This window comes from Calonectris borealis, chromosome 9 (assembly GCF_964195595.1).
Source record: "Calonectris borealis chromosome 9, bCalBor7.hap1.2, whole genome shotgun sequence".
NCBI lineage: Eukaryota > Metazoa > Chordata > Aves > Procellariiformes > Procellariidae > Calonectris > Calonectris borealis.
In genome coordinates, this window is record NC_134320.1 from 3,109,014 (window position 1) to 3,135,287 (window position 26,274).

General features: G+C 67.6%; 26 non-coding genes across 26 annotated transcripts; all 26 read right to left on the reverse strand.

Moving 5' to 3' along the window:
• Window positions 1-221: 221 nt before the first annotated feature.
• Window positions 222-340, reverse strand: LOC142085898 (5S ribosomal RNA). The gene has a single exon (XR_012674860.1). It is a non-coding gene; the product is annotated as a 5S ribosomal RNA (ribosomal RNA).
• A 961-nt stretch (window positions 341-1,301) lies between these two features.
• Window positions 1,302-1,420, reverse strand: LOC142085904 (5S ribosomal RNA). Its single transcript, XR_012674866.1, has one exon. It is a non-coding gene; the product is annotated as a 5S ribosomal RNA (ribosomal RNA).
• Window positions 1,421-2,546: 1,126 nt separating this feature from the next.
• On the reverse strand, window positions 2,547-2,665 carry LOC142085915 (5S ribosomal RNA). The gene has a single exon (XR_012674877.1). It is a non-coding gene; the product is annotated as a 5S ribosomal RNA (ribosomal RNA).
• A 1,126-nt stretch (window positions 2,666-3,791) lies between these two features.
• On the reverse strand, window positions 3,792-3,910 carry LOC142085918 (5S ribosomal RNA). The gene has a single exon (XR_012674880.1). It is a non-coding gene; the product is annotated as a 5S ribosomal RNA (ribosomal RNA).
• Window positions 3,911-4,377: 467 nt separating this feature from the next.
• On the reverse strand, window positions 4,378-4,496 carry LOC142085919 (5S ribosomal RNA). Its single transcript, XR_012674881.1, has one exon. It is a non-coding gene; the product is annotated as a 5S ribosomal RNA (ribosomal RNA).
• A 467-nt stretch (window positions 4,497-4,963) lies between these two features.
• Window positions 4,964-5,082, reverse strand: LOC142085927 (5S ribosomal RNA). Its single transcript, XR_012674888.1, has one exon. It is a non-coding gene; the product is annotated as a 5S ribosomal RNA (ribosomal RNA).
• Window positions 5,083-6,043: 961 nt separating this feature from the next.
• LOC142085921 (5S ribosomal RNA) lies at window positions 6,044-6,162 on the reverse strand. The gene has a single exon (XR_012674882.1). It is a non-coding gene; the product is annotated as a 5S ribosomal RNA (ribosomal RNA).
• Window positions 6,163-7,288: 1,126 nt separating this feature from the next.
• LOC142085922 (5S ribosomal RNA) lies at window positions 7,289-7,407 on the reverse strand. Its single transcript, XR_012674883.1, has one exon. It is a non-coding gene; the product is annotated as a 5S ribosomal RNA (ribosomal RNA).
• Window positions 7,408-8,368: 961 nt separating this feature from the next.
• Window positions 8,369-8,487, reverse strand: LOC142085923 (5S ribosomal RNA). The gene has a single exon (XR_012674884.1). It is a non-coding gene; the product is annotated as a 5S ribosomal RNA (ribosomal RNA).
• A 1,126-nt stretch (window positions 8,488-9,613) lies between these two features.
• LOC142085924 (5S ribosomal RNA) lies at window positions 9,614-9,732 on the reverse strand. The gene has a single exon (XR_012674885.1). It is a non-coding gene; the product is annotated as a 5S ribosomal RNA (ribosomal RNA).
• Window positions 9,733-10,693: 961 nt separating this feature from the next.
• On the reverse strand, window positions 10,694-10,812 carry LOC142085925 (5S ribosomal RNA). The gene has a single exon (XR_012674886.1). It is a non-coding gene; the product is annotated as a 5S ribosomal RNA (ribosomal RNA).
• A 1,126-nt stretch (window positions 10,813-11,938) lies between these two features.
• Window positions 11,939-12,057, reverse strand: LOC142085926 (5S ribosomal RNA). The gene has a single exon (XR_012674887.1). It is a non-coding gene; the product is annotated as a 5S ribosomal RNA (ribosomal RNA).
• Window positions 12,058-13,018: 961 nt separating this feature from the next.
• Window positions 13,019-13,137, reverse strand: LOC142085928 (5S ribosomal RNA). Its single transcript, XR_012674889.1, has one exon. It is a non-coding gene; the product is annotated as a 5S ribosomal RNA (ribosomal RNA).
• A 1,126-nt stretch (window positions 13,138-14,263) lies between these two features.
• On the reverse strand, window positions 14,264-14,382 carry LOC142085929 (5S ribosomal RNA). Its single transcript, XR_012674890.1, has one exon. It is a non-coding gene; the product is annotated as a 5S ribosomal RNA (ribosomal RNA).
• Window positions 14,383-15,180: 798 nt separating this feature from the next.
• LOC142085930 (5S ribosomal RNA) lies at window positions 15,181-15,299 on the reverse strand. The gene has a single exon (XR_012674891.1). It is a non-coding gene; the product is annotated as a 5S ribosomal RNA (ribosomal RNA).
• Window positions 15,300-16,425: 1,126 nt separating this feature from the next.
• LOC142085931 (5S ribosomal RNA) lies at window positions 16,426-16,544 on the reverse strand. The gene has a single exon (XR_012674892.1). It is a non-coding gene; the product is annotated as a 5S ribosomal RNA (ribosomal RNA).
• A 1,126-nt stretch (window positions 16,545-17,670) lies between these two features.
• Window positions 17,671-17,789, reverse strand: LOC142085932 (5S ribosomal RNA). Its single transcript, XR_012674893.1, has one exon. It is a non-coding gene; the product is annotated as a 5S ribosomal RNA (ribosomal RNA).
• A 962-nt stretch (window positions 17,790-18,751) lies between these two features.
• LOC142085933 (5S ribosomal RNA) lies at window positions 18,752-18,870 on the reverse strand. The gene has a single exon (XR_012674894.1). It is a non-coding gene; the product is annotated as a 5S ribosomal RNA (ribosomal RNA).
• Window positions 18,871-19,337: 467 nt separating this feature from the next.
• Window positions 19,338-19,456, reverse strand: LOC142085934 (5S ribosomal RNA). Its single transcript, XR_012674895.1, has one exon. It is a non-coding gene; the product is annotated as a 5S ribosomal RNA (ribosomal RNA).
• A 1,126-nt stretch (window positions 19,457-20,582) lies between these two features.
• On the reverse strand, window positions 20,583-20,701 carry LOC142085935 (5S ribosomal RNA). Its single transcript, XR_012674896.1, has one exon. It is a non-coding gene; the product is annotated as a 5S ribosomal RNA (ribosomal RNA).
• A 467-nt stretch (window positions 20,702-21,168) lies between these two features.
• On the reverse strand, window positions 21,169-21,287 carry LOC142085936 (5S ribosomal RNA). The gene has a single exon (XR_012674897.1). It is a non-coding gene; the product is annotated as a 5S ribosomal RNA (ribosomal RNA).
• Window positions 21,288-22,413: 1,126 nt separating this feature from the next.
• Window positions 22,414-22,532, reverse strand: LOC142085905 (5S ribosomal RNA). The gene has a single exon (XR_012674867.1). It is a non-coding gene; the product is annotated as a 5S ribosomal RNA (ribosomal RNA).
• Window positions 22,533-23,494: 962 nt separating this feature from the next.
• LOC142085937 (5S ribosomal RNA) lies at window positions 23,495-23,613 on the reverse strand. The gene has a single exon (XR_012674898.1). It is a non-coding gene; the product is annotated as a 5S ribosomal RNA (ribosomal RNA).
• A 467-nt stretch (window positions 23,614-24,080) lies between these two features.
• Window positions 24,081-24,199, reverse strand: LOC142085939 (5S ribosomal RNA). Its single transcript, XR_012674900.1, has one exon. It is a non-coding gene; the product is annotated as a 5S ribosomal RNA (ribosomal RNA).
• A 1,126-nt stretch (window positions 24,200-25,325) lies between these two features.
• On the reverse strand, window positions 25,326-25,444 carry LOC142085940 (5S ribosomal RNA). The gene has a single exon (XR_012674901.1). It is a non-coding gene; the product is annotated as a 5S ribosomal RNA (ribosomal RNA).
• A 467-nt stretch (window positions 25,445-25,911) lies between these two features.
• Window positions 25,912-26,030, reverse strand: LOC142085903 (5S ribosomal RNA). Its single transcript, XR_012674865.1, has one exon. It is a non-coding gene; the product is annotated as a 5S ribosomal RNA (ribosomal RNA).
• Window positions 26,031-26,274: the final 244 nt, after the last annotated feature.

Genomic DNA, 26,274 nt, shown 5'->3' on the forward strand with positions numbered 1-26,274 from the left:
AGAGGGGCGCCGGGACACCCTGAAGCACACCAGCCCCCACCCAATCACCCACAGCAACACCCAAACATCCCCCCCGCACACCTGCCTCCCGCAACAGCCCACCCGCAACACCCGCACGTAGCCACCCCACACCTCACCCTCCCCAACACCCCACCCGCAACACCCCAACACCAAAACGGGGGCCGCCCACACACCCCCCAGGCCCCCCAGCCACCGGCAAAAGCCTACAGCACCCGGTATTCCCAGGCGGTCTCCCATCCAAGTACTAACCGGGCCCGACCCTGCTTAGCTTCCGAGATCAGACGAGATCGGGTGTTCTCAGGGTGGTATGGCCGTAGGCACCCCCTGCTCCGCCAACACCCGTCTCGGGGACCCGCCACCTCGCTCCCACCCCGCGCTACAGCCCCACCGCGGCACGCACGGGGGCACTGGGACACCCCGAAGCACACCGACCCATCACAAACACCCACAGCAACACCCGCACGTACACCCTCTCCACAACAGCCCCCCTGCCCCGCAAACAGTCCACCTCTCCCGTAACCGCCACCTCGATCTCACCCCGTGCTACAGCCCCACCGAGGAACAGAGAGGGGCGCCGGGACACCGCAAAGCACACCTGCCCACCCAACAACCCACAGCAACACCCGCATGTTGCCCCCCCCGCAACAGCCCCCTACCCCGCCAACAGCCCCCCCGTGGACCCGCCACCTCGCTCCCACCCGGTGCTACAGCCCCATCGCGGCACGGACAGGGGCAATGGGACACCCCGAACCACACTGCCCCACCACAACGACCCACAGCAACACCCACACATACACACCCTCCACAACTGCCCCGCTGCCCCACCTGTCCCACCAACAGCCCTCTCGCCTAACCACCACCTCGCTCACACCCCGTGCTACAGCCCCACCGCGGCACGGAGAGAGGCACGCGGTCACCCTGAAGCACACCCGCCCCCACAAAATGACCCACAGCAACACCCGCACATAACCCCCACACACAAAAGACCCCCTGCCCCACCTGCCCTGCCAGCAGCCCCCTTCCTCCCACCTCGTGCTACAGCCCCACTGGGGCACAGACAGGGAGGCACGCGGACACCCTGAAGCACACCAGCCCCCACCCAATCACCCACAGCAACACCCAAACATCCCCCCCGCACACCTGCCTCCCGCAACAGCCCACCCGCAACACCCGCACGTAGCCCCCCCACACCTCACCCTCCCCAACACCCCACCCGCAACACCCCAACACCAAAACGGGGGCCGCCCCCACACCCCCCAGGCCCCCCAGCCACCGGCAAAAGCCTACAGCACCCGGTATTCCCAGGCGGTCTCCCATCCAAGTACTAACCGGGCCCGACCCTGCTTAGCTTCCGAGATCAGACGAGATCGGGCGTTCTCAGGGTGGTATGGCCGTAGGCACCCCCTGCTCCGCCAACACCCGTCTCGGGGACCCGCCACCTCGCTCCCACCCCGCGCTACAGCCCCACCGCGGCACGCACGGGGGCACTGGGACACCCCGAAGCACACCGACCCATCACAAACACCCACAGCAACACCCGCACGTACACCCTCTCCACAACAGCCCCCCTGCCCCGCAAACAGTCCACCTCTCCCGTAACCGCCACCTCGATCTCACCCCGTGCTACAGCCCCACCGAGGAACAGAGAGGGGCGCCGGGACACCGCAAAGCACACCTGCCCACCCAACAACCCACAGCAACACCCGCATGTTGCCCCCCCCGCAACAGCCCCCTACCCCGCCAACAGCCCCCCCGTGGACCCGCCACCTCGCTCCCACCCGGTGCTACAGCCCCATCGCGGCACGGACAGGGGCACTGGGACACCCCGAAGCACACTGCCCCACCACAACGACCCACAGCAACACCCACACGTACCCCCCTTCCACAACTGCCCCGCTGCCCCACCTGTCCCACCAACAGCCCTCTCGCCTAACCGCCACCTTGCTCACACCCCGTGCTACAGCCCCACCGCGGCACGGAGAGAGGCATGCGGTCACCCTGAAGCACACCCGCCCCCACAAAATGACCCACAGCAACACCCGCACATAACGCCCACTCACAACAGCCCCCCTGACCGGCCAGCAGCCCTCTCACCTAACCGCCACCTCGCTGCCATCCCGCACCACAGCCCCACCGGGGCACGCACAGGGGCACTGGGACACCGCGAAGCACACCCGCCAAACCACAAAGACCCACAGCAACACCTGCACGTGCCCCCCCCCCACAAAAGACCCCCTGCCCCACCTGCCCTGCCAGCAGCCCCCTTCCTCCCACCTCGTGCTACAGCCCCACTGGGGCACAGACAGGGAGGCACGCGGACACCCTGAAGCACACCAGCCCCCACCCAATCACCCACAGCAATACCTAAACATGCCCCCCGCACACCTGCCTCCCGCAATAGCCCACCCGCAACACCCGCACGTAGCCCCCCCACACCTCACCCTCCCCAACACCCCACCCGCAACACCCCAACACCAAAACGGGGGCCGCCCCCACACCCCCCAGGGCCCCCAGCCACCGGCAAAAGCCTACAGCACCCGGTATTCCCAGGCGGTCTCCCATCCAAGTACTAACCGGGCCCGACCCTGCTTAGCTTCCGAGATCAGACGAGATCGGGCGTTCTCAGGGTGGTATGGCCGTAGGCACCCCCTGCTCCGCCAACACCCGTCTCGGGGACCCGCCACCTCGCTCCCACCCCGCGCTACAGCCCCACCGCGGCACGCACGGGGGCACTGGGACACCCCGAAGCACACCGACCCATCACAAACACCCACAGCAACACCCGCACGTACACCCTCTCCACAACAGCCCCCCTGCCCCGCAAACAGTCCACCTCTCCCGTAACCGCCACCTCGATCTCACCCCGTGCTACAGCCCCACCGAGGAACAGAGAGGGGCGCCGGGACACCGCAAAGCACACCTGCCCACCCAACAACCCACAGCAACACCCGCATGTTGCCCCCCCCGCAACAGCCCCCTACCCCGTCAACAGCCCCCCCGTGGACCCGCCACCTCGCTCCCACCCGGTGCTACAGCCCCATCGCGGCACGGACAGGGGCACTGGGACACCCCGAAGCACACTGCCCCACCACAATGACCCACAGCAACACCCACACGTACCCCCCTTCCACAACTGCCCCGCTGCCCCACCTGTCCCACCAACAGCCCTCTCGCCTAACCGCCACCTCGCTCACACCCCGTGCTACAGCCCCACCGCGGCACGGAGAGAGGCATGCGGTCACCCTGAAGCACACCCGCCCCCACAAAATGACCCACAGCAACACCCGCACATAACGCCCACTCACAACAGCCCCCCTGACCGGCCAGCAGCCCTCTCACCTAACCGCCACCTCGCTGCCATCCCGCACCACAGCCCCACCGGGGCACGCACAGGGGCACTGGGACACCGCGAAGCACACCCGCCAAACCACAAAGACCCACAGCAACACCTGCACGTGCCCCCCCCCCACAAAAGACCCCCTGCCCCACCTGCCCTGCCAGCAGCCCCCTTCCTCCCACCTCGTGCTACAGCCCCACTGGGGCACAGACAGGGAGGCACGCGGACACCCTGAAGCACACCAGCCCCCACCCAATCACCCACAGCAATACCTAAACATGCCCCCCGCACACCTGCCTCCCGCAATAGCCCACCCGCAACACCCGCACGTAGCCCCCCCACACCTCACCCTCCCCAACACCCCACCCGCAACACCCCAACACCAAAACGGGGGCCGCCCCCACACCCCCCAGGCCCCCCAGCCACCGGCAAAAGCCTACAGCACCCGGTATTCCCAGGCGGTCTCCCATCCAAGTACTAACCGGGCCCGACCCTGCTTAGCTTCCGAGATCAGACGAGATCGGGCGTTCTCAGGGTGGTATGGCCGTAGGCACCCCCTGCTCCGCCAACACCCGTCTCGGGGACCCGCCACCTCGCTCCCACCCCGCGCTACAGCCCCACCGTGGCACGCACGGGGGCACTGGGACACCCCGAAGCACACCGACCCATCACAAACACCCACAGCAACACCCGCACGTACACCCTCTCCACAACAGCCCCCCTGCCCCGCAAACAGTCCACCTCTCCCGTAACCGCCACCTCGATCTCACCCCGTGCTACAGCCCCACTGAGGAACAGAGAGGGGCGCCGGGACACCCTGAAGCACACCAGCCCCCACCCAATCACCCACAGCAACACCCAAACATCCCCCCCGCACACCTGCCTCCCACAACAGCCCACCCGCAACACCCGCACGTAGCCCCCCCACACCTCACCCTCCCCAACACCCCACCCGCAACACCCCAACACCAAAACGGGGGCCGCCCCCACACCCCCCAGGCCCCCCAGCCACCGGCAAAAGCCTACAGCACCCGGTATTCCCAGGCGGTCTCCCATCCAAGTACTAACCGGGCCCGACCCTGCTTAGCTTCCGAGATCAGACGAGATCGGGCGTTCTCAGGGTGGTATGGCCGTAGGCACCCCCTGCTCCGCCAACACCCGTCTCGGGGACCCGCCACCTCGCTCCCACCCCGCGCTACAGCCCCACCGCGGCACGCACGGGGGCACTGGGACACCCCGAAGCACACCGACCCAACATAAACACCCACAGCAACACCCGCACGTACCCCACCTCCACAACAGCCCCCCTGCCCGGCCAACAGCCCCCCTCTCCCGTAACCACCACCTCGATCTCACCCCGTGCTACAGCCCCACTGAGGAACAGAGAGGGGCGCCGGGACACCCTGAAGCACACCAGCCCCCACCCAATCACCCACAGCAACACCCAAACATCCCCCCCGCACACCTGCCTCCCGCAACAGCCCACCCGCAACACCCGCACGTAGCCACCCCACACCTCACCCTCCCCAACACCCCACCCGCAACACCCCAACACCAAAACGGGGGCCGCCCCCACACCCCCCAGGCCCCCCAGCCACCGGCAAAAGCCTACAGCACCCGGTATTCCCAGGCGGTCTCCCATCCAAGTACTAACCGGGCCCGACCCTGCTTAGCTTCCGAGATCAGACGAGATCGGGTGTTCTCAGGGTGGTATGGCCGTAGGCACCCCCTGCTCCGCCAACACCCGTCTCGGGGACCCGCCACCTCGCTCCCACCCCGCGCTACAGCCCCACCGCGGCACGCACGGGGGCACTGGGACACCCCGAAGCACACCGACCCATCACAAACACCCACAGCAACACCCGCACGTACACCCTCTCCACAACAGCCCCCCTGCCCCGCAAACAGTCCACCTCTCCCGTAACCGCCACCTCGATCTCACCCCGTGCTACAGCCCCACCGAGGAACAGAGAGGGGCGCCGGGACACCGCAAAGCACACCTGCCCACCCAACAACCCACAGCAACACCCGCATGTTGCCCCCCCCGCAACAGCCCCCTACCCCGCCAACAGCCCCCCCGTGGACCCGCCACCTCGCTCCCACCCGGTGCTACAGCCCCATCGCGGCACGGACAGGGGCAATGGGACACCCCGAACCACACTGCCCCACCACAACGACCCACAGCAACACCCACACATACACACCCTCCACAACTGCCCCGCTGCCCCACCTGTCCCACCAACAGCCCTCTCGCCTAACCACCACCTCGCTCACACCCCGTGCTACAGCCCCACCGCGGCACGGAGAGAGGCACGCGGTCACCCTGAAGCACACCCGCCCCCACAAAATGACCCACAGCAACACCCGCACATAACCCCCACACACAAAAGACCCCCTGCCCCACCTGCCCTGCCAGCAGCCCCCTTCCTCCCACCTCGTGCTACAGCCCCACTGGGGCACAGACAGGGAGGCACGCGGACACCCTGAAGCACACCAGCCCCCACCCAATCACCCACAGCAACACCCAAACATCCCCCCCGCACACCTGCCTCCCGCAACAGCCCACCCGCAACACCCGCACGTAGCCACCCCACACCTCACCCTCCCCAACACCCCACCCGCAACACCCCAACACCAAAACGGGGGCCGCCCCCACACCCCCCAGGCCCCCCAGCCACCGGCAAAAGCCTACAGCACCCGGTATTCCCAGGCGGTCTCCCATCCAAGTACTAACCGGGCCCGACCCTGCTTAGCTTCCGAGATCAGACGAGATCGGGCGTTCTCAGGGTGGTATGGCCGTAGGCACCCCCTGCTCCGCCAACACCCGTCTCGGGGACCCGCCACCTCGCTCCCACCCCGCGCTACAGCCCCACCGCGGCACGCACGGGGGCACTGGGACACCCCGAAGCACACCGACCCATCACAAACACCCACAGCAACACCCGCACGTACACCCTCTCCACAACAGCCCCCCTGCCCCGCAAACAGTCCACCTCTCCCGTAACCGCCACCTCGATCTCACCCCGTGCTACAGCCCCACCGAGGAACAGAGAGGGGCGCCGGGACACCGCAAAGCACACCTGCCCACCCAACAACCCACAGCAACACCCGCATGTTGCCCCCCCCGCAACAGCCCCCTACCCCGCCAACAGCCCCCCCGTGGACCCGCCACCTCGCTCCCACCCGGTGCTACAGCCCCATCGCGGCACGGACAGGGGCAATGGGACACCCCGAAGCACACTGCCCCACCACAATGACCCACAGCAACACCCACACGTACCCCCCTTCCACAACTGCCCCGCTGCCCCACCTGTCCCACCAACAGCCCTCTCGCCTAACCGCCACCTCGCTCACACCCCGTGCTACAGCCCCACCGCGGCACGGAGAGAGGCATGCGGTCACCCTGAAGCACACCCGCCCCCACAAAATGACCCACAGCAACACCCGCACATAACGCCCACTCACAACAGCCCCCCTGACCGGCCAGCAGCCCTCTCACCTAACCGCCACCTCGCTGCCATCCCGCACCACAGCCCCACCGGGGCACGCACAGGGGCACTGGGACACCGCGAAGCACACCCGCCAAACCACAAAGACCCACAGCAACACCTGCACGTGCCCCCCCCCCACAAAAGACCCCCTGCCCCACCTGCCCTGCCAGCAGCCCCCTTCCTCCCACCTCGTGCTACAGCCCCACTGGGGCACAGACAGGGAGGCACGGGGACACCCTGAAGCACACCAGCCCCCACCCAATCACCCACAGCAACACCCAAACATCCCCCCCGCACACCTGCCTCCCGCAACAGCCCACCCGCAACACCCGCACGTAGCCACCCCACACCTCACCCTCCCCAACACCCCACCCGCAACACCCCAACACCAAAACGGGGGCCGCCCCCACACCCCCCAGGCCCCCCAGCCACCGGCAAAAGCCTACAGCACCCGGTATTCCCAGGCGGTCTCCCATCCAAGTACTAACCGGGCCCGACCCTGCTTAGCTTCCGAGATCAGACGAGATCGGGCGTTCTCAGGGTGGTATGGCCGTAGGCACCCCCTGCTCCGCCAACACCCGTCTCGGGGACCCGCCACCTCGCTCCCACCCCGCGCTACAGCCCCACCGCGGCACGCACGGGGGCACTGGGACACCCCGAAGCACACCGACCCATCACAAACACCCACAGCAACACCCGCACGTACACCCTCTCCACAACAGCCCCCCTGCCCCGCAAACAGTCCACCTCTCCCGTAACCGCCACCTCGATCTCACCCCGTGCTACAGCCCCACCGAGGAACAGAGAGGGGCGCCGGGACACCGCAAAGCACACCTGCCCACCCAACAACCCACAGCAACACCCGCATGTTGCCCCCCCCGCAACAGCCCCCTACCCCGCCAACAGCCCCCCCGTGGACCCGCCACCTCGCTCCCACCCGGTGCTACAGCCCCATCGCGGCACGGACAGGGGCAATGGGACACCCCGAACCACACTGCCCCACCACAACGACCCACAGCAACACCCACACATACACACCCTCCACAACTGCCCCGCTGCCCCACCTGTCCCACCAACAGCCCTCTCGCCTAACCACCACCTCGCTCACACCCCGTGCTACAGCCCCACCGCGGCACGGAGAGAGGCACGCGGTCACCCTGAAGCACACCCGCCCCCACAAAATGACCCACAGCAACACCCGCACATAACCCCCACACACAAAAGACCCCCTGCCCCACCTGCCCTGCCAGCAGCCCCCTTCCTCCCACCTCGTGCTACAGCCCCACTGGGGCACAGACAGGGAGGCACGCGGACACCCTGAAGCACACCAGCCCCCACCCAATCACCCACAGCAACACCCAAACATCCCCCCCGCACACCTGCCTCCCGCAATAGCCCACCCGCAACACCCGCACGTAGCCCCCCCACACCTCACCCTCCCCAACACCCCACCCGCAACACCCCAACACCAAAACGGGGGCCGCCCCCACACCCCCCAGGCCCCCCAGCCACCGGCAAAAGCCTACAGCACCCGGTATTCCCAGGCGGTCTCCCATCCAAGTACTAACCGGGCCCGACCCTGCTTAGCTTCCGAGATCAGACGAGATCGGGCGTTCTCAGGGTGGTATGGCCGTAGGCACCCCCTGCTCCGCCAACACCCGTCTCGGGGACCCGCCACCTCGCTCCCACCCCGCGCTACAGCCCCACCGTGGCACGCACGGGGGCACTGGGACACCCCGAAGCACACCGACCCATCACAAACACCCACAGCAACACCCGCACGTACACCCTCTCCACAACAGCCCCCCTGCCCCGCAAACAGTCCACCTCTCCCGTAACCGCCACCTCGATCTCACCCCGTGCTACAGCCCCACCGAGGAACAGAGAGGGGCGCCGGGACACCGCAAAGCACACCTGCCCACCCAACAACCCACAGCAACACCCGCATGTTGCCCCCCCCGCAACAGCCCCCTACCCCGCCAACAGCCCCCCCGTGGACCCGCCACCTCGCTCCCACCCGGTGCTACAGCCCCATCGCGGCACGGACAGGGGCAATGGGACACCCCGAACCACACTGCCCCACCACAACGACCCACAGCAACACCCACACGTACCCCCCTTCCACAACTGCCCCGCTGCCCCACCTGTCCCACCAACAGCCCTCTCGCCTAAACGCCACCTCGCTCACACTCCGTGCTACAGCCCCACCGCGGCACGGAGAGAGGCATGCGGTCACCCTGAAGCACACCCGCCCCCACAAAATGACCCACAGCAACACCCGCACATAACGCCCACTCACAACAGCCCCCCTGACCGGCCAGCAGCCCTCTCACCTAACCGCCACCTCGCTGCCATCCCGCACCACAGCCCCACCGGGGCACGCACAGGGGCACTGGGACACCCCGAAGCACACCCGCCAAACCACAAAGACCCACAGCAACACCTGCACGTGCCCCCCCCCCACAAAAGACCCCCTGCCCCACCTGCCCTGCCAGCAGCCCCCTTCCTCCCACCTCGTGCTACAGCCCCACTGGGGCACAGACAGGGAGGCACGGGGACACCCTGAAGCACACCAGCCCCCACCCAATCACCCACAGCAACACCCAAACATCCCCCCCGCACACCTGCCTCCCGCAACAGCCCACCCGCAACACCCGCACGTAGCCCCCCCACACCTCACCCTCCCCAACACCCCACCCGCAACACCCCAACACCAAAACGGGGGCCGCCCCCACACCCCCCAGGCCCCCCAGCCACCGGCAAAAGCCTACAGCACCCGGTATTCCCAGGCGGTCTCCCATCCAAGTACTAACCGGGCCCGACCCTGCTTAGCTTCCGAGATCAGACGAGATCGGGCGTTCTCAGGGTGGTATGGCCGTAGGCACCCCCTGCTCCGCCAACACCCGTCTCGGGGACCCGCCACCTCGCTCCCACCCCGCGCTACAGCCCCACCGCGGCACGCACGGGGGCACTGGGACACCCCGAAGCACACCGACCCATCACAAACACCCACAGCAACACCCGCACGTACACCCTCTCCACAACAGCCCCCCTGCCCCGCAAACAGTCCACCTCTCCCGTAACCGCCACCTCGATCTCACCCCGTGCTACAGCCCCACCGAGGAACAGAGAGGGGCGCCGGGACACCGCAAAGCACACCTGCCCACCCAACAACCCACAGCAACACCCGCATGTTGCCCCCCCCGCAACAGCCCCCTACCCCGCCAACAGCCCCCCCGTGGACCCGCCACCTCGCTCCCACCCGGTGCTACAGCCCCATCGCGGCACGGACAGGGGCAATGGGACACCCCGAACCACACTGCCCCACCACAACGACCCACAGCAACACCCACACATACACACCCTCCACAACTGCCCCGCTGCCCCACCTGTCCCACCAACAGCCCTCTCGCCTAACCACCACCTCGCTCACACCCCGTGCTACAGCCCCACCGCGGCACGGAGAGAGGCACGCGGTCACCCTGAAGCACACCCGCCCCCACAAAATGACCCACAGCAACACCCGCACATAACCCCCACACACAAAAGACCCCCTGCCCCACCTGCCCTGCCAGCAGCCCCCTTCCTCCCACCTCGTGCTACAGCCCCACTGGGGCACAGACAGGGAGGCACGCGGACACCCTGAAGCACACCAGCCCCCACCCAATCACCCACAGCAACACCCAAACATCCCCCCCGCACACCTGCCTCCCGCAACAGCCCACCCGCAACACCCGCACGTAGCCCCCCCACACCTCACCCTCCCCAACACCCCACCCGCAACACCCCAACACCAAAACGGGGGCCGCCCCCACACCCCCCAGGCCCCCCAGCCACCGGCAAAAGCCTACAGCACCCGGTATTCCCAGGCGGTCTCCCATCCAAGTACTAACCGGGCCCGACCCTGCTTAGCTTCCGAGATCAGACGAGATCGGGCGTTCTCAGGGTGGTATGGCCGTAGGCACCCCCTGCTCCGCCAACACCCGTCTCGGGGACCCGCCACCTCGCTCCCACCCCGCGCTACAGCCCCACCGCGGCACGCACGGGGGCACTGGGACACCCCGAAGCACACCGACCCATCACAAACACCCACAGCAACACCCGCACGTACACCCTCTCCACAACAGCCCCCCTGCCCCGCAAACAGTCCACCTCTCCCGTAACCGCCACCTCGATCTCACCCCGTGCTACAGCCCCACCGAGGAACAGAGAGGGGCGCCGGGACACCGCAAAGCACACCTGCCCACCCAACAACCCACAGCAACACCCGCATGTTGCCCCCCCCGCAACAGCCCCCTACCCCGCCAACAGCCCCCCCGTGGACCCGCCACCTCGCTCCCACCCGGTGCTACAGCCCCATCGCGGCACGGACAGGGGCAATGGGACACCCCGAAGCACACTGCCCCACCACAATGACCCACAGCAACACCCACACGTACCCCCCTTCCACAACTGCCCCGCTGCCCCACCTGTCCCACCAACAGCCCTCTCGCCTAACCGCCACCTCGCTCACACCCCGTGCTACAGCCCCACCGCGGCACGGAGAGAGGCATGCGGTCACCCTGAAGCACACCCGCCCCCACAAAATGACCCACAGCAACACCCGCACATAACGCCCACTCACAACAGCCCCCCTGACCGGCCAGCAGCCCTCTCACCTAACCGCCACCTCGCTGCCATCCCGCACCACAGCCCCACCGGGGCACGCACAGGGGCACTGGGACACCGCGAAGCACACCCGCCAAACCACAAAGACCCACAGCAACACCTGCACGTGCCCCCCCCCCACAAAAGACCCCCTGCCCCACCTGCCCTGCCAGCAGCCCCCTTCCTCCCACCTCGTGCTACAGCCCCACTGGGGCACAGACAGGGAGGCACGGGGACACCCTGAAGCACACCAGCCCCCACCCAATCACCCACAGCAACACCCAAACATCCCCCCCGCACACCTGCCTCCCGCAACAGCCCACCCGCAACACCCGCACGTAGCCACCCCACACCTCACCCTCCCCAACACCCCACCCGCAACACCCCAACACCAAAACGGGGGCCGCCCCCACACCCCCCAGGCCCCCCAGCCACCGGCAAAAGCCTACAGCACCCGGTATTCCCAGGCGGTCTCCCATCCAAGTACTAACCGGGCCCGACCCTGCTTAGCTTCCGAGATCAGACGAGATCGGGCGTTCTCAGGGTGGTATGGCCGTAGGCACCCCCTGCTCCGCCAACACCCGTCTCGGGGACCCGCCACCTCGCTCCCACCCCGCGCTACAGCCCCACCGCGGCACGCACGGGGGCACTGGGACACCCCGAAGCACACCGACCCATCACAAACACCCACAGCAACACCCGCACGTACACCCTCTCCACAACAGCCCCCCTGCCCCGCAAACAGTCCACCTCTCCCGTAACCGCCACCTCGATCTCACCCCGTGCTACAGCCCCACCGAGGAACAGAGAGGGGCGCCGGGACACCGCAAAGCACACCTGCCCACCCAACAACCCACAGCAACACCCGCATGTTGCCCCCCCCGCAACAGCCCCCTACCCCGCCAACAGCCCCCCCGTGGACCCGCCACCTCGCTCCCACCCGGTGCTACAGCCCCATCGCGGCACGGACAGGGGCAATGGGACACCCCGAACCACACTGCCCCACCACAACGACCCACAGCAACACCCACACATACACACCCTCCACAACTGCCCCGCTGCCCCACCTGTCCCACCAACAGCCCTCTCGCCTAACCACCACCTCGCTCACACCCCGTGCTACAGCCCCACCGCGGCACGGAGAGAGGCACGCGGTCACCCTGAAGCACACCCGCCCCCACAAAATGACCCACAGCAACACCCGCACATAACCCCCACACACAAAAGACCCCCTGCCCCACCTGCCCTGCCAGCAGCCCCCTTCCTCCCACCTCGTGCTACAGCCCCACTGGGGCACAGACAGGGAGGCACGCGGACACCCTGAAGCACACCAGCCCCCACCCAATCACCCACAGCAACACCCAAACATCCCCCCCGCACACCTGCCTCCCGCAATAGCCCACCCGCAACACCCGCACGTAGCCCCCCCACACCTCACCCTCCCCAACACCCCACCCGCAACACCCCAACACCAAAACGGGGGCCGCCCCCACACCCCCCAGGCCCCCCAGCCACCGGCAAAAGCCTACAGCACCCGGTATTCCCAGGCGGTCTCCCATCCAAGTACTAACCGGGCCCGACCCTGCTTAGCTTCCGAGATCAGACGAGATCGGGCGTTCTCAGGGTGGTATGGCCGTAGGCACCCCCTGCTCCGCCAACACCCGTCTCGGGGACCCGCCACCTCGCTCCCACCCCGCGCTACAGCCCCACCGTGGCACGCACGGGGGCACTGGGACACCCCGAAGCACACCGACCCATCACAAACACCCACAGCAACACCCGCACGTACACCCTCTCCACAACAGCCCCCCTGCCCCGCAAACAGTCCACCTCTCCCGTAACCGCCACCTCGATCTCACCCCGTGCTACAGCCCCACCGAGGAACAGAGAGGGGCGCCGGGACACCGCAAAGCACACCTGCCCACCCAACAACCCACAGCAACACCCGCATGTTGCCCCCCCCGCAACAGCCCCCTACCCCGCCAACAGCCCCCCCGTGGACCCGCCACCTCGCTCCCACCCGGTGCTACAGCCCCATCGCGGCACGGACAGGGGCAATGGGACACCCCGAACCACACTGCCCCACCACAACGACCCACAGCAACACCCACACGTACCCCCCTTCCACAACTGCCCCGCTGCCCCACCTGTCCCACCAACAGCCCTCTCGCCTAAACGCCACCTCGCTCACACTCCGTGCTACAGCCCCACCGCGGCACGGAGAGAGGCATGCGGTCACCCTGAAGCACACCCGCCCCCACAAAATGACCCACAGCAACACCCGCACATAACGCCCACTCACAACAGCCCCCCTGACCGGCCAGCAGCCCTCTCACCTAACCGCCACCTCGCTGCCATCCCGCACCACAGCCCCACCGGGGCACGCACAGGGGCACTGGGACACCCCGAAGCACACCCGCCAAACCACAAAGACCCACAGCAACACCTGCACGTGCCCCCCCCCCACAAAAGACCCCCTGCCCCACCTGCCCTGCCAGCAGCCCCCTTCCTCCCACCTCGTGCTACAGCCCCACTGGGGCACAGACAGGGAGGCACGGGGACACCCTGAAGCACACCAGCCCCCACCCAATCACCCACAGCAACACCCAAACATCCCCCCCGCACACCTGCCTCCCGCAACAGCCCACCCGCAACACCCGCACGTAGCCCCCCCACACCTCACCCTCCCCAACACCCCACCCGCAACACCCCAACACCAAAACGGGGGCCGCCCCCACACCCCCCAGGCCCCCCAGCCACCGGCAAAAGCCTACAGCACCCGGTATTCCCAGGCGGTCTCCCATCCAAGTACTAACCGGGCCCGACCCTGCTTAGCTTCCGAGATCAGACGAGATCGGGCGTTCTCAGGGTGGTATGGCCGTAGGCACCCCCTGCTCCGCCAACACCCGTCTCGGGGACCCGCCACCTCGCTCCCACCCCGCGCTACAGCCCCACCGCGGCACGCACGGGGGCACTGGGACACCCCGAAGCACACTGCCCCACCACAACGACCCACAGCAACACCCACACGTAACCCCCTTCCACAACTGCCCCGCTGCCCCACCTGTCCCACCAACAGCCCTCTCGCCTAACCGCCACCTTGCTCACACCCCGTGCTACAGCCCCACCGCGGCACGGAGAGAGGCATGCGGTCACCCTGAAGCACACCCGCCCCCACAAAATGACCCACAGCAACACCCGCACATAACGCCCACTCACAACAGCCCCCCTGACCGGCCAGCAGCCCTCTCACCTAACCGCCACCTCGCTGCCATCCCGCACCACAGCCCCACCGGGGCACGCACAGGGGCACTGGGACACCGCGAAGCACACCCGCCAAACCACAAAGACCCACAGCAACACCTGCACGTGCCCCCCCCCCACAAAAGACCCCCTGCCCCACCTGCCCTGCCAGCAGCCCCCTTCCTCCCACCTCGTGCTACAGCCCCACTGGGGCACAGACAGGGAGGCACGGGGACACCCTGAAGCACACCAGCCCCCACCCAATCACCCACAGCAACACCTAAACATGCCCCCCGCACACCTGCCTCCCGCAATAGCCCACCCGCAACACCCGCACGTAGCCACCCCACACCTCACCCTCCCCAACACCCCACCCGCAACACCCCAACACCAAAACGGGGGCCGCCCCCACACCCCCCAGGCCCCCCAGCCACCGGCAAAAGCCTACAGCACCCGGTATTCCCAGGCGGTCTCCCATCCAAGTACTAACCGGGCCCGACCCTGCTTAGCTTCCGAGATCAGACGAGATCGGGCGTTCTCAGGGTGGTATGGCCGTAGGCACCCCCTGCTCCGCCAACACCCGTCTCGGGGACCCGCCACCTCGCTCCCACCCCGCGCTACAGCCCCACCGTGGCACGCACGGGGGCACTGGGACACCCCGAAGCACACCGACCCATCACAAACACCCACAGCAACACCCGCACGTACACCCTCTCCACAACAGCCCCCCTGCCCCGCAAACAGTCCACCTCTCCCGTAACCGCCACCTCGATCTCACCCCGTGCTACAGCCCCACCGAGGAACAGAGAGGGGCGCCGGGACACCGCAAAGCACACCTGCCCACCCAACAACCCACAGCAACACCCGCATGTTGCCCCCCCCGCAACAGCCCCCTACCCCGTCAACAGCCCCCCCGTGGACCCGCCACCTCGCTCCCACCCGGTGCTACAGCCCCATCGCGGCACGGACAGGGGCACTGGGACACCCCGAAGCACACTGCCCCACCACAATGACCCACAGCAACACCCACACGTACCCCCCTTCCACAACTGCCCCGCTGCCCCACCTGTCCCACCAACAGCCCTCTCGCCTAACCGCCACCTCGCTCACACCCCGTGCTACAGCCCCACCGCGGCACGGAGAGAGGCATGCGGTCACCCTGAAGCACACCCGCCCCCACAAAATGACCCACAGCAACACCCGCACATAACGCCCACTCACAACAGCCCCCCTGACCGGCCAGCAGCCCTCTCACCTAACCGCCACCTCGCTGCCATCCCGCACCACAGCCCCACCGGGGCACGCACAGGGGCACTGGGACACCCCGAAGCACACCCGCCAAACCACAAAGACCCACAGCAACACCTGCACGTGCCCCCCCCCCACAAAAGACCCCCTGCCCCACCTGCCCTGCCAGCAGCCCCCTTCCTCCCACCTCGTGCTACAGCCCCACTGGGGCACAGACAGGGAGGCACGCGGACACCCTGAAGCACACCAGCCCCCACCCAATCACCCACAGCAACACCCAAACATCCCCCCCGCACACCTGCCTCCCGCAATAGCCCACCCGCAACACCCGCACGTAGCCCCCCCACACCTCACCCTCCCCAACACCCCACCCGCAACACCCCAACACCAAAACGGGGGCCGCCCCCACACCCCCCAGGCCCCCCAGCCACCGGCAAAAGCCTACAGCACCCGGTATTCCCAGGCGGTCTCCCATCCAAGTACTAACCGGGCCCGACCCTGCTTAGCTTCCGAGATCAGACGAGATCGGGCGTTCTCAGGGTGGTATGGCCGTAGGCACCCCCTGCTCCGCCAACACCCGTCTCGGGGACCCGCCACCTCGCTCCCACCCCGCGCTACAGCCCCACCACGGCACGCACGGGGGCACTGGGACACCCCGAAGCACACCGACCCATCACAAACACCCACAGCAACACCCGCACGTACACCCTCTCCACAACAGCCCCCCTGCCCCGCAAACAGTCCACCTCTCCCGTAACCGCCACCTCGATCTCACCCCGTGCTACAGCCCCACCGAGGAACAGAGAGGGGCGCCGGGACACCGCAAAGCACACCTGCCCACCCAACAACCCACAGCAACACCCGCATGTTGCCCCCCCCGCAACAGCCCCCTACCCCGCCAACAGCCCCCCCGTGGACCCGCCACCTCGCTCCCACCCGGTGCTACAGCCCCATCGCGGCACGGACAGGGGCAATGGGACACCCCGAACCACACTGCCCCACCACAACGACCCACAGCAACACCCACACGTACCCCCCTTCCACAACTGCCCCGCTGCCCCACCTGTCCCACCAACAGCCCTCTCGCCTAAACGCCACCTCGCTCACACTCCGTGCTACAGCCCCACCGCGGCACGGAGAGAGGCATGCGGTCACCCTGAAGCACACCCGCCCCCACAAAATGACCCACAGCAACACCCGCACATAACGCCCACTCACAACAGCCCCCCTGACCGGCCAGCAGCCCTCTCACCTAACCGCCACCTCGCTGCCATCCCGCACCACAGCCCCACCGGGGCACGCACAGGGGCACTGGGACACCCCGAAGCACACCCGCCAAACCACAAAGACCCACAGCAACACCTGCACGTGCCCCCCCCCCACAAAAGACCCCCTGCCCCACCTGCCCTGCCAGCAGCCCCCTTCCTCCCACCTCGTGCTACAGCCCCACTGGGGCACAGACAGGGAGGCACGGGGACACCCTGAAGCACACCAGCCCCCACCCAATCACCCACAGCAACACCCAAACATCCCCCCCGCACACCTGCCTCCCGCAACAGCCCACCCGCAACACCCGCACGTAGCCCCCCCACACCTCACCCTCCCCAACACCCCACCCGCAACACCCCAACACCAAAACGGGGGCCGCCCACACACCCCCCAGGTTCCCCAGCCACCGGCAAAAGCCTACAGCACCCGGTATTCCCAGGCGGTCTCCCATCCAAGTACTAACCGGGCCCGACCCTGCTTAGCTTCCGAGATCAGACGAGATCGGGCGTTCTCAGGGTGGTATGGCCGTAGGCACCCCCTGCTCCGCCAACACCCGTCTCGGGGACCCGCCACCTCGCTCCCACCCCGCGCTACAGCCCCACCGCGGCACGCACGGGGGCACTGGGACACCCCGAAGCACACCGACCCATCACAAACACCCACAGCAACACCCGCACGTACACCCTCTCCACAACAGCCCCCCTGCCCCGCAAACAGTCCACCTCTCCCGTAACCGCCACCTCGATCTCACCCCGTGCTACAGCCCCACCGAGGAACAGAGAGGGGCGCCGGGACACCGCAAAGCACACCTGCCCACCCAACAACCCACAGCAACACCCGCATGTTGCCCCCCCCGCAACAGCCCCCTACCCCGCCAACAGACCCCCCCGTGGACCCGCCACCTCGCTCCCACCCGGTGCTACAGCCCCATCGCGGCACGGACAGGGGCAATGGGACACCCCGAACCACACTGCCCCACCACAACGACCCACAGCAACACCCACACATACACACCCTCCACAACTGCCCCGCTGCCCCACCTGTCCCACCAACAGCCCTCTCGCCTAACCACCACCTCGCTCACACCCCGTGCTACAGCCCCACCGCGGCACGGAGAGAGGCACGCGGTCACCCTGAAGCACACCCGCCCCCACAAAATGACCCACAGCAACACCCGCACATAACCCCCACACACAAAAGACCCCCTGCCCCACCTGCCCTGCCAGCAGCCCCCTTCCTCCCACCTCGTGCTACAGCCCCACTGGGGCACAGACAGGGAGGCACGGGGACACCCTGAAGCACACCAGCCCCCACCCAATCACCCACAGCAACACCCAAACATCCCCCCCGCACACCTGCCTCCCGCAACAGCCCACCCGCAACACCCGCACGTAGCCCCCCCACACCTCACCCTCCCCAACACCCCACCCGCAACACCCCAACACCAAAACGGGGGCCGCCCCCACACCCCCCAGGCCCCCCAGCCACCGGCAAAAGCCTACAGCACCCGGTATTCCCAGGCGGTCTCCCATCCAAGTACTAACCGGGCCCGACCCTGCTTAGCTTCCGAGATCAGACGAGATCGGGCGTTCTCAGGGTGGTATGGCCGTAGGCACCCCCTGCTCCGCCAACACCCGTCTCGGGGACCCGCCACCTCGCTCCCACCCCGCGCTACAGCCCCACCGCGGCACGCACAGGGGCACTGGGACACCCCGAAGCACACCGACCCATCACAAACACCCACAGCAACACCCGCACGTACACCCTCTCCACAACAGCCCCCCTGCCCCGCAAACAGTCCACCTCTCCCGTAACCGCCACCTCGATCTCACCCCGTGCTACAGCCCCACTGAGGAACAGAGAGGGGCGCCGGGACACCCTGAAGCACACCAGCCCCCACCCAATCACCCACAGCAACACCCAAACATCCCCCCCGCACACCTGCCTCCCGCAACAGCCCACCCGCAACACCCGCACGTAGCCCCCCCACACCTCACCCTCCCCAACACCCCACCCGCAACACCCCAACACCAAAACGGGGGCCGCCCCCACACCCCCCAGGCCCCCCAGCCACCGGCAAAAGCCTACAGCACCCGGTATTCCCAGGCGGTCTCCCATCCAAGTACTAACCGGGCCCGACCCTGCTTAGCTTCCGAGATCAGACGAGATCGGGCGTTCTCAGGGTGGTATGGCCGTAGGCACCCCCTGCTCCGCCAACACCCGTCTCGGGGACCCGCCACCTCGCTCCCACCCCGCGCTACAGCCCCACCGCGGCACGCACGGGGGCACTGGGACACCCCGAAGCACACCGACCCATCACAAACACCCACAGCAACACCCGCACGTACACCCTCTCCACAACAGCCCCCCTGCCCCGCAAACAGTCCACCTCTCCCGTAACCGCCACCTCGATCTCACCCCGTGCTACAGCCCCACCGAGGAACAGAGAGGGGCGCCGGGACACCGCAAAGCACACCTGCCCACCCAACAACCCACAGCAACACCCGCATGTTGCCCCCCCCGCAACAGCCCCCTACCCCGTCAACAGCCCCCCCGTGGACCCACCACCTCGCTCCCACCCGGTGCTACAGCCCCATCGCGGCACGGACAGGGGCAATGGGACACCCCGAACCACACTGCCCCACCACAATGACCCACAGCAACACCCACACGTACCCCCCTTCCACAACTGCCCCGCTGCCCCACCTGTCCCACCAACAGCCCTCTCGCCTAAACGCCACCTCGCTCACACCCCGTGCTACAGCCCCACCGCGGCACGGAGAGAGGCACGCGGTCACCCTGAAGCACACCCGCCCCCACAAAATGACCCACAGCAACACCCGCACATAACGCCCACTCACAACAGCCCCCCTGACCGGCCAGCAGCCCTCTCACCTAACCGCCACCTCGCTGCCATCCCGCACCACAGCCCCACCGGGGCACGCACAGGGGCACTGGGACACCCCGAAGCACACCCGCCAAACCACAAAGACCCACAGCAACACCTGCACGTGCCCCCCCCACACAAAAGACCCCCTGCCCCACCTGCCCTGCCAGCAGCCCCCTTCCTCCCACCTCGTGCTACAGCCCCACTGGGGCACAGACAGGGAGGCACGGGGACACCCTGAAGCACACCAGCCCCCACCCAATCACCCACAGCAACACCCAAACATCCCCCCCGCACACCTGCCTCCCGCAACAGCCCACCCGCAACACCCGCACGTAGCCCCCCCACACCTCACCCTCCCCAACACCCCACCCGCAACACCCCAACACCAAAACGGGGGCCGCCCACACACCCCCCAGGCCCCCCAGCCACCGGCAAAAGCCTACAGCACCCGGTATTCCCAGGCGGTCTCCCATCCAAGTACTAACCGGGCCCGACCCTGCTTAGCTTCCGAGATCAGACGAGATCGGGCGTTCTCAGGGTGGTATGGCCGTAGGCACCCGCTGCTCCGCCAACACCCGTCTCGGGGACCCGCCACCTCGCTCCCACCCCGCGCTACAGCCCCACCGCGGCACGCACGGGGGCACTGGGACACCCCGAAGCACACCGACCCATCACAAACACCCACAGCAACACCCGCACGTACACCCTCTCCACAACAGCCCCCCTGCCCCGCAAACAGTCCACCTCTCCCGTAACCGCCACCTCGATCTCACCCCGTGCTACAGCCCCACTGAGGAACAGAGAGGGGCGCCGGGACACCCTGAAGCACACCAGCCCCCACCCAATCACCCACAGCAACACCCAAACATCCCCCCCGCACACCTGCCTCCCGCAACAGCCCACCCGCAACACCCGCACGTAGCCCCCCCACACCTCACCCTCCCCAACACCCCACCCGCAACACCCCAACACCAAAACGGGGGCCGCCCCCACACCCCCCAGGCCCCCCAGCCACCGGCAAAAGCCTACAGCACCCGGTATTCCCAGGCGGTCTCCCATCCAAGTACTAACCGGGCCCGACCCTGCTTAGCTTCCGAGATCAGACGAGATCGGGCGTTCTCAGGGTGGTATGGCCGTAGGCACCCCCTGCTCCGCCAACACCCGTCTCGGGGACCCGCCACCTCGCTCCCACCCCGCGCTACAGCCCCACCGCGGCACGCACGGGGGCACTGGGACACCCCGAAGCACACCGACCCATCACAAACACCCACAGCAACACCCGCACGTACACCCTCTCCACAACAGCCCCCCTGCCCCGCAAACAGTCCACCTCTCCCGTAACCGCCACCTCGATCTCACCCCGTGCTACAGCCCCACCGAGGAACAGAGAGGGGCGCCGGGACACCGCAAAGCACACCTGCCCACCCAACAACCCACAGCAACACCCGCATGTTGCCCCCCCCGCAACAGCCCCCTACCCCGTCAACAGCCCCCCCGTGGACCCGCCACCTCGCTCCCACCCGGTGCTACAGCCCCATCGCGGCACGGACAGGGGCAATGGGACACCCCGAACCACACTGCCCCACCACAATGACCCACAGCAACACCCACACGTACCCCCCTTCCACAACTGCCCCGCTGCCCCACCTGTCCCACCAACAGCCCTCTCGCCTAAACGCCACCTCGCTCACACCCCGTGCTACAGCCCCACCGCGGCACGGAGAGAGGCACGCGGTCACCCTGAAGCACACCCGCCCCCACAAAATGACCCACAGCAACACCCGCACATAACGCCCACTCACAACAGCCCCCCTGACCGGCCAGCAGCCCTCTCACCTAACCGCCACCTCGCTGCCATCCCGCACCACAGCCCCACCGGGGCACGCACAGGGGCACTGGGACACCCCGAAGCACACCCGCCAAACCACAAAGACCCACAGCAACACCTGCACGTGCCCCCCCCACACAAAAGACCCCCTGCCCCACCTGCCCTGCCAGCAGCCCCCTTCCTCCCACCTCGTGCTACAGCCCCACTGGGGCACAGAGAGGGAGGCACGGGGACACCCTGAAGCACACCAGCCCCCACCCAATCACCCACAGCAACACCCAAACATCCCCCCCGCACACCTGCCTCCCGCAACAGCCCACCCGCAACACCCGCACGTAGCCCCCCCACACCTCACCCTCCCCAACACCCCACCCGCAACACCCCAACACCAAAACGGGGGCTGCCCCCACACCCCCCAGGCCCCCCAGCCACCGGCAAAAGCCTACAGCACCCGGTATTCCCAGGCGGTCTCCCATCCAAGTACTAACCGGGCCCGACCCTGCTTAGCATCCGAGATCAGACGAGATGGGGCGTTCTCAGGGTGGTATGGCCGTAGGCACCCCCTGCTCCGCCAACACCCGTCTCGGGGACCCGCCACCTCGCTCCCACCCCGCGCTACAGCCCCACCGCGGCACGCACGGGGGCACTGGGACACCCCGAAGCACACCGACCCATCACAAACACCCACAGCAACACCCGCACGTACACCCTCTCCACAACAGCCCCCCTGCCCCGCAAACAGTCCACCTCTCCCGTAACCGCCACCTCGATCTCACCCCGTGCTACAGCCCCACCGAGGAACAGAGAGGGGCGCCGGGACACCGCAAAGCACACCTGCCCACCCAACAACCCACAGCAACACCCGCATGTTGCCCCCCCCGCAACAGCCCCCTACCCCGCCAACAGACCCCCCCGTGGACCCGCCACCTCGCTCCCACCCGGTGCTACAGCCCCATCGCGGCACGGACAGGGGCAATGGGACACCCCGAACCACACTGCCCCACCACAACGACCCACAGCAACACCCACACATACACACCCTCCACAACTGCCCCGCTGCCCCACCTGTCCCACCAACAGCCCTCTCGCCTAACCACCACCTCGCTCACACCCCGTGCTACAGCCCCACCGCGGCACGGAGAGAGGCACGCGGTCACCCTGAAGCACACCCGCCCCCACAAAATGACCCACAGCAACACCCGCACATAACCCCCACACACAAAAGACCCCCTGCCCCACCTGCCCTGCCAGCAGCCCCCTTCCTCCCACCTCGTGCTACAGCCCCACTGGGGCACAGACAGGGAGGCACGGGGACACCCTGAAGCACACCAGCCCCCACCCAATCACCCACAGCAACACCCAAACATCCCCCCCGCACACCTGCCTCCCGCAACAGCCCACCCGCAACACCCGCACGTAGCCCCCCCACACCTCACCCTCCCCAACACCCCACCCGCAACACCCCAACACCAAAACGGGGGCCGCCCCCACACCCCCCAGGCCCCCCAGCCACCGGCAAAAGCCTACAGCACCCGGTATTCCCAGGCGGTCTCCCATCCAAGTACTAACCGGGCCCGACCCTGCTTAGCTTCCGAGATCAGACGAGATCGGGCGTTCTCAGGGTGGTATGGCCGTAGGCACCCCCTGCTCCGCCAACACCCGTCTCGGGGACCCGCCACCTCGCTCCCACCCCGCGCTACAGCCCCACCGCGGCACGCACAGGGGCACTGGGACACCCCGAAGCACACCGACCCATCACAAACACCCACAGCAACACCCGCACGTACACCCTCTCCACAACAGCCCCCCTGCCCCGCAAACAGTCCACCTCTCCCGTAACCGCCACCTCGATCTCACCCCGTGCTACAGCCCCACTGAGGAACAGAGAGGGGCGCCGGGACACCCTGAAGCACACCAGCCCCCACCCAATCACCCACAGCAACACCCAAACATCCCCCCCGCACACCTGCCTCCCGCAACAGCCCACCCGCAACACCCGCACGTAGCCCCCCCACACCTCACCCTCCCCAACACCCCACCCGCAACACCCCAACACCAAAACGGGGGCCGCCCCCACACCCCCCAGGCCCCCCAGCCACCGGCAAAAGCCTACAGCACCCGGTATTCCCAGGCGGTCTCCCATCCAAGTACTAACCGGGCCCGACCCTGCTTAGCTTCCGAGATCAGACGAGATCGGGCGTTCTCAGGGTGGTATGGCCGTAGGCACCCCCTGCTCCGCCAACACCCGTCTCGGGGACCCGCCACCTCGCTCCCACCCCGCGCTACAGCCCCACCGCGGCACGCACGGGGGCACTGGGACACCCCGAAGCACACCGACCCATCACAAACACCCACAGCAACACCCGCACGTACACCCTCTCCACAACAGCCCCCCTGCCCCGCAAACAGTCCACCTCTCCCGTAACCGCCACCTCGATCTCACCCCGTGCTACAGCCCCACCGAGGAACAGAGAGGGGCGCCGGGACACCGCAAAGCACACCTGCCCACCCAACAACCCACAGCAACACCCGCATGTTGCCCCCCCCGCAACAGCCCCCTACCCCGTCAACAGCCCCCCCGTGGACCCACCACCTCGCTCCCACCCGGTGCTACAGCCCCATCGCGGCACGGACAGGGGCAATGGGACACCCCGAACCACACTGCCCCACCACAATGACCCACAGCAACACCCACACGTACCCCCCTTCCACAACTGCCCCGCTGCCCCACCTGTCCCACCAACAGCCCTCTCGCCTAAACGCCACCTCGCTCACACCCCGTGCTACAGCCCCACCGCGGCACGGAGAGAGGCACGCGGTCACCCTGAAGCACACCCGCCCCCACAAAATGACCCACAGCAACACCCGCACATAACGCCCACTCACAACAGCCCCCCTGACCGGCCAGCAGCCCTCTCACCTAACCGCCACCTCGCTGCCATCCCGCACCACAGCCCCACCGGGGCACGCACAGGGGCACTGGGACACCCCGAAGCACACCCGCCAAACCACAAAGACCCACAGCAACACCTGCACGTGCCCCCCCCACACAAAAGACCCCCTGCCCCACCTGCCCTGCCAGCAGCCCCCTTCCTCCCACCTCGTGCTACAGCCCCACTGGGGCACAGACAGGGAGGCACGGGGACACCCTGAAGCACACCAGCCCCCACCCAATCACCCACAGCAACACCCAAACATCCCCCCCGCACACCTGCCTCCCGCAACAGCCCACCCGCAACACCCGCACGTAGCCCCCCCACACCTCACCCTCCCCAACACCCCACCCGCAACACCCCAACACCAAAACGGGGGCCGCCCACACACCCCCCAGGCCCCCCAGCCACCGGCAAAAGCCTACAGCACCCGGTATTCCCAGGCGGTCTCCCATCCAAGTACTAACCGGGCCCGACCCTGCTTAGCTTCCGAGATCAGACGAGATCGGGCGTTCTCAGGGTGGTATGGCCGTAGGCACCCGCTGCTCCGCCAACACCCGTCTCGGGGACCCGCCACCTCGCTCCCACCCCGCGCTACAGCCCCACCGCGGCACGCACGGGGGCACTGGGACACCCCGAAGCACACCGACCCATCACAAACACCCACAGCAACACCCGCACGTACACCCTCTCCACAACAGCCCCCCTGCCCCGCAAACAGTCCACCTCTCCCGTAACCGCCACCTCGATCTCACCCCGTGCTACAGCCCCACTGAGGAACAGAGAGGGGCGCCGGGACACCCTGAAGCACACCAGCCCCCACCCAATCACCCACAGCAACACCCAAACATCCCCCCCGCACACCTGCCTCCCGCAACAGCCCACCCGCAACACCCGCACGTAGCCCCCCCACACCTCACCCTCCCCAACACCCCACCCGCAACACCCCAACACCAAAACGGGGGCCGCCCCCACACCCCCCAGGCCCCCCAGCCACCGGCAAAAGCCTACAGCACCCGGTATTCCCAGGCGGTCTCCCATCCAAGTACTAACCGGGCACGACCCTGCTTAGCTTCCAAGATCAGACGAGATCGGGCGTTCTCAGGGTGGTATGGCCGTAGGCACCCCCTGCTCCGCCAACACCCGTCTCGGGGACCCGCCACCTCGCTCCCACCCCGCGCTACAGCCCCACCGCGGCACGCACGGGGGCACTGGGACACCCCGAAGCACACCGACCCATCACAAACACCCACAGCAACACCCGCACGTACACCCTCTCCACAACAGCCCCCCTGCCCCGCAAACAGTCCACCTCTCCCGTAACCGCCACCTCGATCTCACCCCGTGCTACAGCCCCACCGAGGAAC